General features: G+C 42.9%; 1 protein-coding gene across 1 annotated transcript in view; it reads right to left on the bottom strand.

The window, feature by feature from the left end:
- The window catches only part of OTUD7A (OTU deubiquitinase 7A), a gene marked incomplete at its 3' end in the record, with an annotated part of 217,287 nt that overhangs the window by 115,418 nt on the left and 89,749 nt on the right, over nt 1-12,120 (bottom strand). The gene's annotated exons all lie outside the window — the stretch shown is intronic.

Genomic DNA, 12,120 nt, shown 5'->3' with positions numbered 1-12,120 from the left:
GGAAATAAGGTAAAAACACCAGTAACACACATGTTATGGATTTTGGAGAAGGCCACCGAAACAAAAAATCTGAAAGCAACACTCTTTATTGTCTATTAAAATAGCTTAAAGAAAATCTAGTGAGGATGTGGATCAACTGGAAATTTCATACACTGCAGTACGACACAACCACTTTTGGAACCCGTTTGTTATTTCTTTACAAAGTTGAACATACACTTATCCCATAATTCAGCTATCTCTTTCCTAGGTATCTATTAAAGAGAAATGAAGACTTAAGTTCACATAGAAATCTGTAGGGGCACCTGGGTGTCTCAGTTGGTTAAGCATCTGACTCTTGATTTTGGCTCAGGTCATGATCTTACAGTTCACAAGTCTGAGCCTTGCGTCAGTCCCTGCACTGACAGTCTAAGCCTGTTTGGAATTCTCTTTCTCTTTCCCTCTCTCTCTGCCCCTCTGCATGCTCTCTCCCTCTCTCAAGATAAATAAATAAAAACTTAAAAAAACCTGTATGTATATGTTTACAGTGGTTTTATTCATAAATACCAACAACAGGAAAACAGTTCAAATGTTTTCCAACTGGAAAATGGGTATGAAAACACTGTGGTATCTCCAAACAGTAGGATATTATTCAGCAATAAGAACAAACAGACCACTGATTCACTCAGAAATGTGAATGAATCTCAAATGCATTGTGCTAAATAAATTTTAAAAAAGATATAAGTGCCAGTAACACATACACTGTGGAAATCAAAGTAGGCCTTAGGACACAAGAAATCTAATCTTTAACACTGGCCACTGAGGCAAAGGAGTGGGGGGTTTAGTGATGGTACAGACACCTCATCTGCACTGACTGATGCAACCGTGTCATCTCCTATCATTTCCTGAGCCCCCTTTTCTCTTCATGTACTTTCATTTACCCCATGGACAGACCCCTGTAACCTGCACCAATGGCCTCCTGCAGATACTCAGAGGTGATCACTCCTTCTTCCACACATTTTTCATTTGGTATCAGGGGTAACACATTCCTTTGGTCTGCTTCTTTTGCACTCATGGCCCCTTCTGGGTCTCCTTTGCTGGTTCTTTGCATATACGTGGTCTCCACTTGATGAAAGTAAGTGGGACCACTTTTCTTCTCCACCTGTGCTTGCCACCTGGGGGACCCATCAGGCTCCTCCTGGTAAGTGCCACCTGTGCACTGATCTCTCCTGTAACTTTGTCCTTGGGTCAGCTCTTGACTTGCATATCCAACTCCTGACTCAACACCTCAACTTAGAAATTTTTGTGCATTGAACTGTGTCCTACAAAAATCTGTATGTTGACGCCCTATCCCCAATGTGACTGTATTTGGAGATAGGGAGAAAATTAAAGGTAAAATGAGATCCTAAAAATTCGGACTCCAATTTGATATGGCTGGGGTCTTTATAAAAAGAGGAAGAGACACAAGAAAGATCTCTCTTCCCCCACTACCCAATTCTGACACTTTGTTATGGCTCCGCTTGAGCAAACTAATACAGATGTCCAAGGACACCCCAAGTCTAACATGGCTGGGGCCAAAGACTTGAGTTTCCTCCATACTCTGGCTTCAAAGGGCTCCACTGTCATATGAAAATCCTTGCTGTCATCCTTGACTCTGTTCTTGCTCTCATTCTACACATTGACCAATCCCTTCAGCCTTACTTTAAAATATAAAAACTCTTGATCTAGACCTGTCTCAAATTTTCTACCATACTGACTCCAGGTAAGCCACCACTTGCTAGATTGTTGCAAGAGTCTTCTGGCTCCTTCCATATTTGTGTGCCCTGCAGCCTGTTCACAGGCAACCAGAGTGGCCATTTGAATATGGAAATCTTGTCATATTCCTCTCCTTTTCAAACCCAGAGACTTCCAATCCCTTTCCAAATGACTCCAGAGTTCTCTTCATCAATCCTCTCTGGGTCCTGGAAACCCTGTGATGACCCCATGATGTCACTTCCTCTTCCTCTTTGGAATATAGTCACTTTGGTCTCCTGGACAGAACCTCTCACCACAGGATCCAAGCACACCTCTTCCTTCTGCTCAGAATACTAGTGCCCAAAATATCTGCACTGCTTTCTCCTTTACTTCACTGTGGTCTCTCCTTGGACACCACTTCATCAGAGAGGTTCTTCTTGATAATTCCACGTAAAATGCCATGTATCCTGGACTCCAGCAATCCCATTTCTAGGAATATACCCTAGAGACATTTCTGTACCTCTGCCATATGCATAAGAACCCCATGAAAAATGGGCACAGCAGCCTGCTGCGTAACTTTTAAGCATTTCTAAATGCTTGGGCTTTCTATACTCGGGATGCAGTTAATCAATTAATGTAAAGAGTGATATCACAAAATGTGATAAACCCTTTTCACAGTAGCTGAAGGAATATCTAAACTGAATAGCCAAAAGCTACAGGACAGGAATGGCTCCCACACTGTACTTCTAAGGAAGGCCATGGATCTACTCTGTAGGCTCCGGGTTTATGCAGGTACCCATGGGAGCTGATGATATAAATATGAATGAGGACTCATGTGTGCTTCTTAAGAGGCTGACAGAACAAGAAGTGAGATGGGCATGCATATGGCTGCTGTGGATGGAGAGCTGCGGGTAGTCTGCAGAAGGACCCCCATTATTTGTGAATGAGGCATGGAGTTTTCCAAAGAGAAACAGAAAGGGCAGTGCAGGGGAACAGCATATACAAAGGCTGGGTGTTCGCAAAACCATTCTCTGCCCAGAGAACTGTACAGACATGCTGGGTTTCAGGGATATGGGAGCTGAAATGACCATGAAGTGGCACACATAAGCTTTATGGTGTGATGCTTACACTGGGGAAGCTTCTCACAGGCGGAAGCTATGCATCAGGGACCACTTGTATGTCTCTACTCAGAGGGAGACAAGGGCAGGGAACTCCTCCCAGGAGAGAGGGGTTGGAGGAGTGGCTCTGTGTCCCAGTGAAGTCACTCCGCAGCACCATGGGGAGTCTGGGTCAGAGAGTTCCTAAGGGCAGCAGCAGCCACAGGCTTTGTCCTATCAATGACTGGCAGATGCTGGGGGGAAGATTTGCAGGGAATGCAAAGCAGGAAGGCTAAATGTATAGAAATCTGCTTACATGGGCTATGTTAAAAACAAATGGATGTGTGAAAATGTGAATTTGGGCTGTCAGGTTTGGAGCTAAAAGCAATCAGTCTGCAGTGAAGAAACAACCAACCTAGGAGGCAATACACAGATCCGTGGCTCATTTATAAAACAAGAGGTCAGTAGGACTGCCCGACAGAATGTGAGCAGAGAGAACCAAAGTGATACTCTCTTATATGGAGTTTTAAAAATACATATTTTGATTTCAAAGTCTTAGACGTATTTTGTAAAAATATCACTTGATTTAGAAGACAAATAAATGAATTCAGTGGCTGTCTGTGCCCAGTCACATACCCTGCCATGGTCCCTGGTATCTAAGCATCCCTACTACTGCTTCCATGGGGGTGGAGATCTGCCTAGATAAAACCTCATGTGCAGAAAGCGTAGCTAACTTGTGGTTTGGTCTTTCTCGCTGACCCAAACCCTCTTGTCTGCAGCCAGCCCCGAGCTACTTTGTGTAATCAGCAGCAGTGGCATCTTCATCGACTCAACTCAGGTCTCCCAGCCTTTAATCTTAAAATTGTGTTTTAAAAACAATCTGAAGACTGACTTTCATAAAGTCAAAGATAGTTAAGTCAACCGCCACAATGAAAGATTGAGTTCTGATAATTACAGGGTGGTTTGCTAGATTGATAGCTGCCCTCTAATGTGGGTGAGTGTCTACCCTGAACGTGCAGCCTGACTGCATTCTGTGCCTTCGAGCTGCATGGTATTTAAGAAAGAAATGCACTTTAATGGTTTCAGCTAAACATTCTCGAGGCAGCTTTTTAAAACAAATCAGAATGAATGCTGAAGTCTCTGAGGAATAAATCACTGTATATCTCTTGGATGTTTGCCAACCTGGTAGAGTCTGGCAGACTCCAGGAAGAGTCTTGATTATTTGTGGCTTCTAAAGAAAGTCTGCTACTTCTTCCATTGAATCCCACAAGGAAGCCTGCTGCTACCCCTCCCACAGCATATTATACATGCTAACAATGGACATAATGGCAGCTAGGGGTCCAGGCTTCACCCTGCAGCCAGGTTCTTCTCTGGGGAGCTAGGGGGCTCTGGAGGAGGACTGGCTCCTCCAAGCCTCCAGCACAGATGGCAGCCATGAGCCGTTTTTCAGTCTGCACAACCAAGAGAGAAAGGCTGCTTGGCCTCCCAGGATATTTTCTGCTTGTTCAGATTCTGTAAATCCTGCCGGAGCCCTATGTCTACAAAATAGTCAAATTATAATCACATGAAGTTGGGATTCAGGACAGCAGTGCCTGCCCCCTGGTGGAGAGGGCAGCGTGCCCAGAAGAAGCAGGACAGAGCTGGCTGCAGGTGCAGAGCTGGGCCGTGCTGTGTAAGGCCCACAGGCCAGGGTGCTAGACTTGCCCACGAGGCCTGTTCATGCACTCAGCAGGGATTCAGGGGGGTGCTTACTGTGTGCTGCTTTAGTAGTACTCTAGCATCAAATCACTCCCTACTAAGGTGAGAGGCCCAAACAAATAAGCAAGGAGTCCTGTAGCTATTTGGAAGACAGCATTCTGTCAGGAGAACAGCAAGGTCAACCCCTGTGGTGGGCCTGCATGGCTACAGTGTCCACAAATGAGCAAGGTGGCCTGTGCATGGAGTGTGCAAGGTGGAGCCCAGTAAAGATGTAGGATTTTATTTGTGGAGAGACTAGACCATTGGCAGATTTGCAAGTTTCAGAAAGAATGCTCTGACATTCTTTTATTTAATTAAAAAGACATTTTGTGGTATCACTTATACACAGTAGAGTGAATGCCCAGATCTGTGCTCAGTTTGAGGACTCTGGTCTGGTGCACACATGCGTGTAACCACCGCTGTAGTCTGGACCTGGATCACGTCTGCAACACCCAGAGGGGTGTTGTGTCCCCTTTCAGCCAATCCCTCTGCAGTAGTCCCCTGCTCTCACGTAATGAATGGTCATGCAGGTAGTGGCCAGAAGCTCATTGGGCTTGGCTGGTGTCTGTGCTCTGAGTCTCACAAGGCTGCAGTCAAGGTGCTGATAGGACTGCATTTCTTTCTGGAGCCTCTACTTCCAGGCTCATTCTGGTTGTGGCAGGATTCAGGTCCATGCAGTAGCATGCAGTCTTTGGTTCTTAGGGCATTGACAGCTGAGGGTCATCATTGCCCCAAGAGACCACCTTATTCCTTGGCCCATGGCCCCTTCTTCCATCGTCAAGCCAGCAATGGTGGTTGAGTCTGATCATTCCTTCGGTATCTCTGAGTCTTCTGCCTTCCTCTTCTGCTTTCAAGGGTGGAAGATTGCTGTGCACCACCCCCCCATCCCAGATAATCCAGGAAAATCTCTCTATTTTAAAGTTGGCTAATTGGCAACCTGAATTTTATCTGTAAAGTCCCTTTGCAGTAGTACCTAGATCAGTATCTACATATCAGGAAATGGGAATCCTGGAAGGCATCTTTAGAATCCTGCCTACCACACAGCCCCCATCTTTGAGCTCCATCTAAATGGAGTCAGGCAATACTTATTTTTCTATGTCTAGCCTTTATGCTCAGATTAAGATCTCTGAGATTCATCCATGTTGTAGCATGTATGAATAGTTTATTTCTTTTCATTGCTGAGTAGTATTCCATTGTATGGATACACGACAGTTTATCCATTAACTTTTTGAGAGGTTTGCGGGTGCTTTCTAGATTTATTTGATTATGAATGAAGCTGCCATGAACATTTAAGTACAAGCTGTTTTTTCATTAAGTACCCAAGAGCAGAATTGCTGCATTAAGGGGAAAGTATATTCTTAATTTTATAAGAAACCACCAACCTTTTTCAAAGTGGTCTTATTATTTTGCTTTCTGACCAGCATTTATTCTTCTACCAGTTGGTATTGTTGTGGGGAGCAGCAAAGATCTCAGCTGCTTGGCCATTTGCTAGCCGGATTTGTCACTCCCTGAGGGGAGGTGCAAAAATAGGCAGGGGAGCGCCCCTCCCTGTCAGAGAAGCCAAAAGACCAAAGATCCACCACCTGCACGCAGGGTGGTATCAGCCCCTCAGGCGCTGTGCTAAAACACTTTAGTCTGGTTCCCCTTTTACTCCAGCCTTAATCCCTTAACCCTGTTTCCTAGCAACCGACCTAGGTCAGCTGCCTTGTTTTCCCGCCTTGAAACCTTTATAAGAGACAGTTTTCTGAATAAAGCTCTCTTTCTTGCCTGATCGGAAACTGTGAGTTGTGTCTTTACTCTCTGTGCGTCCCCCTTCCGGGGCCTTTCTCTCCCTCCCTCAGGGAGAACTCATGAGGACTCTCCGCCCTGCCGGTCAGGGTGGACGAGACAGGTACCTCCGAACGCCGGGGACGAGCGCTCCAGACCCGGCCTCCGGGTTATGACATATTGTCAGTCTTCTTTTTTAAAAAATTTTTTTATATCTTTATTTTATTTTGAGAGACAGAGACAGAGAGCGAGTGGGGGAGGGGCAGAGAGAGGGAGACACAGAACCTGAAGCAGGCTCCAGGCTCTGAGCTGTTAGTACAGATCCTGATGCAGGGCTTGAACCCACAGACTGTGAGATCATGACTTGAGCCAAAGTCGGCCACCCAACTGACTGAGCCACCAGGAGCCCCCAGTCTTCTTAATTTTTACCATTTTGATGAGTGTGTGGTGACATCAGTTTTAATTTCTATTTGTCTGATGACTGATTTGAAAATATTTTCCTGTGCTTACTTGTCATTTCATGTATCTTCTTTTTTTTTTAATGTTTTGAGAGATTTTGAGAGAAGGGGTGGGAGAGAGAGAGAGAGAGAGGGAGAGAGAGAGAGAGAGAGAGAGAATATGAATGTGAGTGTTATGGGAAGGGGCAGAGAGAGAGAGGGAGAGAGAGAATCCCCCGGCAGGCTCTGTTTGTCAGTACAGAGCCCAATTTAGGGCTCCATATCATAAACCATGAAATCATGACCTGAGCCAAAACCAAGAGTTGGATGTTTAACTGACTGAGACACCCAAGCACCCCTCACATATCTTCTACTTAAAAAGTCTTTTACTCACTTTTTCACTGGATTATTTATATTTTTATAATTAATTTTCAGTTATTACTTACATACTTTTATATATTTGTAAATTATAGATTTATAAACTACATTGTGTTGTTTTATATATTTATAAATTATAATTAATTTTCAGTTGTTATTTATATACATATTCAAGTACTTTATCAGATGTAAATATCTCTGTGGTTCTTATCTTAATAGTGTCTTATGAATGAACATTTTTTAATTTTTGATGAAGCTCAATTCATCATTTGTTTTCCCTTTCACAGTCCTTTTTTTTTTTTTTTGATCTCTTTAAAACATGTTTGCCAACTCAGGGTCATGAAGATTTTTTTCATCCATGCTTCCTTTTAGAAGCTTTATAGTTTTTGCTTTTATATTGATGTCTATAACCTACCTTGAAGTAATATGTATGTATGATCTAAGGCAGAGGGTCAAGGCTTTCCTCCTTCTGTCCTCCCTCTCTTCCTTCCTATATTATCTTATAGCTGTCCCAGCACCTTTGGTTGAAAAGACTTTTTCCTTTCCCTTGTTTACTTTTTTTTTAAATGACCTCAATTGATGATCGGTTTGGGGCTCCATCTAGACTCTCCTGTTCCATGATGCACTGCTCGTCTCTCCTGATGTGAGTGCCACACAGTCCTGATGACTGCAGCTGGAAGTCAGGCACTGTGGGCCTTCTGGGTCAGCCCTCCCACTGAATGGCTGTCCTACCTTAGGTCCTTAGACAGTCAATCAACCCCAATCAAATTCCAGGGCTTTTTTTTTTTTTAACTGATAAGCCAATTCTATGGAGATGATTTAACATTTTAATTTTACTTGGGCCTCTGAAGAATGGAACAGAGAGAAGGAAGGCAGCAGGTTGTGCTTGGTATCTCCAAAAAGAGATACCAAGGATTTTTGAAGGGGAACCAGCAGGAATGCCTCATGGATTGGCTGTGGAGGGTCATGTTCAATGTATATTATGTGATTAGTGTGTGTGCTCCCTCACGTGTGTATGTGTTGTGTGGTGACACTGTCTCTGCGATGAGTGGTAGGCATGTGCTTGGAGGCGTGTGTTGTATGGAATGGGTGTGTATCTGTGGTGGGGATGGGTGTACAAGGTGAAAGAGTGGCACTGATGAATATGTTGCATGTATGTATGTTTGGTGGGTATGGGCGATTAATGTGCACTGTAGTGTGTGTGTGTATGTGGTGAGTAGTGCTGAATTTTGTGTGCATGTATATGCTCCCAAGGGCAGCCTTCGGCTCCCTATATGGCACCACAACTATCGAGGACCCTGGACAGGGAAGACTGTCTGGGATACACTGGACACAAGGGGTGTACTGGAACAGTGGCCATGCACCCAGTCTCATTTGGAATCCAAGCTGTTCTCCTCTGAAACACAGACTCAGGCCCCAGGGCTGAGCTGATGACTAATTCTCTTCAGCAGTCTGGGCCTGAATCCTGGCTGCAGGGCTGGGGGCAGTTCTAAATGTCTACTGGCTATAGCTGTACAGAAGCTGTGCAGGTGGTGAGGGGTTTCCTGGCAGGGAAAGTCATTAGGAAGTGCCCCCATGCTCACCATCCCCATCACTGGTCTCCTGCTAGGAACTCAGGCCTGCAATCATGGAACAAACTGATTAAAGCAGAGAATAATCAATTATTCTTTTTCAGACTCATTTTCTGAAATGGCTTAATCGATGCCTCAGGCCAAGCATTCTGTCAATTATATAAGGCAGTCCTGTGGCTATCCTCCTGAGACACTACAACAGTGCTGTATGGGAGAGTCCACAGGCCTTTGTTCCTTGGGAGAACGGGGCCCTCCTGCCGCATTCCTTTCTCCAGAAACTAGGGAGCTTGTGCTGGCTGCAAGAACAGAGAATGATGAAGGTGACGTACACACATCCTGATATTCCAGTCATAGCTGCCCTTTGCTTGCGATGTACAAATGCAGACTAGCCTATACTTCCTATAATCATTCCTCTTGCTATAGCTACAGGGCTGTTATGGAACTTTGCCTTCCTATTTTACAATCCTCATTTGCAAAGCTCCTGTTGAGTTTATGTTAACCTCAGGGAGATAGAGATAAGGTAGTGCAGAGCTGGGGCAGGATTTTAGAGGTGTCCATTATGGACACGCATAAAGGTAGAGAGCTGGAGGAATAATAAATTCCTTTCAACATGGGAAGTCACTTTTTAAAGATGTTTATTTATTTGTGTTGTGTTGTGTGTGTGTGTGTGTGTGTGTGTGTGAGAGAGAGAGAGAGAGAGAGAGAGAGAGAGAGAGATGGATAGAGAATCTGAAGCAGGCGCTGTGCTGACCAGCAGAGAGCCCAAAGTGGGGCTCAAACTTCCGAATCATGAGATCATAACCTGAACTGAAGTTGAATGCTTAACAGACTGAGCCACCAGGCACCCTGGAAGTCACTTCTTAATACATGGAGTATTAAGTTTAAAGTAAATTGCCCAGGATGTAGATGAATAACACAATTAACCCATTTTTCTAACATGACTAGTAAAATGTAAACAATGGTACATAATTTGTGCTTATCATTTTGAGAAAAAATCTTTTTCTCACAAAAATGTATGAAGTCACACAGTGGAATTATACATCCTGTGAAAAAATCCATCTGTGTAAACTACTCTACAAGGATGCAAACACTGCCGCCAACAGCTGTCACATTAACTATCTAATGTACAACTTCTGTTTCTGAAGTCAGCAGTCCTTTGCTCAACTGGCTGAAAGAGATACTGTGTGAGGACTGGGTAGGTGATATTTAAAACTACTCTTTTCCACCTGTGAGTTAAGAAATAGTATTTTATTTTGACATTAACTATATAATAGTAATACCTGCCAGTTTGGAATTCTTTGATAAACAGTCATATAAAAAACTATAATATGCCTATTCCAATATTGAAACATTTATTGCTGATATCACTGTAAATAAATTCAAGCCATACTTCAAACTTCCGTGTCTAGAAATGGAGGACCAGGTTGTTTCAGGTAAACATTCACACTGGAATACCTGGGAAACATGGCAGAAGATAAGAAGGAAGGTTGTTCGATGACAATGGGGAGTACAAAGGCAATAAGGAACTTTAAGGCTGAGATCTTGAATGCAAGAACCTACAACGGGAAGCCACTTCCCCTTTGTAGATACCACAAGTGATAAAAGCTGTGGCTGAGAAGCTGAGACATTGAACAGAACTTTCAGTAAATCTTCTGGATCTGGGAAGACAAAACTCAAAATGCAGGGCCCACAGAGAAGAACGTATGTTGGTCAACACCCCAGGATTTCAGCTGGGAACCTACAGGGCTACATCCCAAGAATGAGTGAACTAGAGCATCCAGAGCATGGAAATCAGTCTTGCTTCAAAATCACTTAAATCCCAGTTTGGCTCAAAGTGGTCTTGAATTGATAATATTCCCATCCTAGCTGTCTTGAATACACAAAGTTAATCCTCTCCGGAAAAAGATAAAATCACCCAGAGCCTAAAATTATAACTCAAAATTTTAATGTGTAACATCCAGCACTCAATTAAAATGATCAGGACTATGGAAAAATCAAGACAGGACAGAAAAATAAGAGAAAAGCAGAAAATAGGGGCATAAATACAGGAGATCTAGACAATGGAGTTATCAAACATATACTTTAAAATAATCATAACTAATACATTGAAGTTAAAGAATTTTGGCAGGGAACTGGGAAATATAAAAATAAGCCAAGTGGAAACTCTGGAACTGAAAAATGGAAGAACTAAAAATAAGAACTCAGTGAGTATATTTAAGAGTTGACTTGGTACCCATGAAAATATAACTGATAAACTGAAAGACAGGTCAGAAGAAAAGCCGCAGACACACACACACACAGACACACACACACACACTCACTCACTCACGTGCTCATTCAGAGCAAAGCACAAGGGTGGCAAGTAAGGGATATACGTATAAAAGCATAAGCACAAGCACAAAGACCATAAGCCCCAAAATATGTATAACTGAATCCCATAAAGAAAGAATGTAAAGGATGGGATGGAAGCATCTTTTAAGAAATATAATGATATAATTGTCTAAAATTAATGAAAAATATCAACTCACAGATTCAGAAGTGGTATGAACTCCAAAGAGGAAAAAACATAAGGAAAACACAAGTAAGCACTTTATAATAAAGCTCCTGGAAAACTAAGATGAAGAAAATATTCTTAGAAACAGGAAGAAACACTCCCAAAAAACAAGAGTCCAGGGCTGGATGGCTTTCCAGGGGAATTCTACCAAACATTTAAAGAAGAGTTAACATTTATTCTTTTGAAGCTGTTGGAAAAAAAAAAGAAATGGAAGGAAAACTTCCAAACTCTTTCTATGAAGCCAGCATTACTTTTATCCCAAATCAGACAAAGACCCCACTAAAAATGAGAACTACAGACCAATTTCCCCAATGAACATGGATGCAAAAATCCTCAACAAGATACTAGCCAACCAGATCCAACAATACATTAAAGTAATTGTTTGCCATGGCCAAGTGGGATTTATACTTGGGATGCAGGGCTGGTTCAATATCCACAAAACAATGTGATTCATCACATCAATAAAAGATAAGATAAGGACCATCCAATCCTCCCAGTAGTTGCTGAGAAAGCATTTGACAAAATACAGCATCCTTTCTTGACAGAAACCCTAAGGAAAGTAGAAATAGAAGGATCATTCCTCAAGATCATAAAAAGCCATATATGAAAGACTCACTGCTAATATCATCCTCAATGGGGAAAAGCTCAGAGCTTTCCCCCTCAGGTCAGGAACACAAAAGGGATATCCACTTTTTCCACTGTTATTCAACAGAGTATTGGAAATCTTAGCCTCAGCAATCAGACAACATAAAGAAATAAAGGCATCCAAATCAGCCAGGAGGAAGTGAAACTTTCACTCTTTGCAGACGATATGATACTCTGTATGGAAAACCCAAAAGATTCCACCAAAATCTGCTAGAACTGATCCA

The sequence above is a fragment of the Suricata suricatta genome, chromosome 9 (genome assembly GCF_006229205.1).
Source record: "Suricata suricatta isolate VVHF042 chromosome 9, meerkat_22Aug2017_6uvM2_HiC, whole genome shotgun sequence".
NCBI classification, from domain to species: domain Eukaryota; kingdom Metazoa; phylum Chordata; class Mammalia; order Carnivora; family Herpestidae; genus Suricata; species Suricata suricatta.
This window is presented reverse-complemented; position numbering and strand designations above follow the sequence as displayed.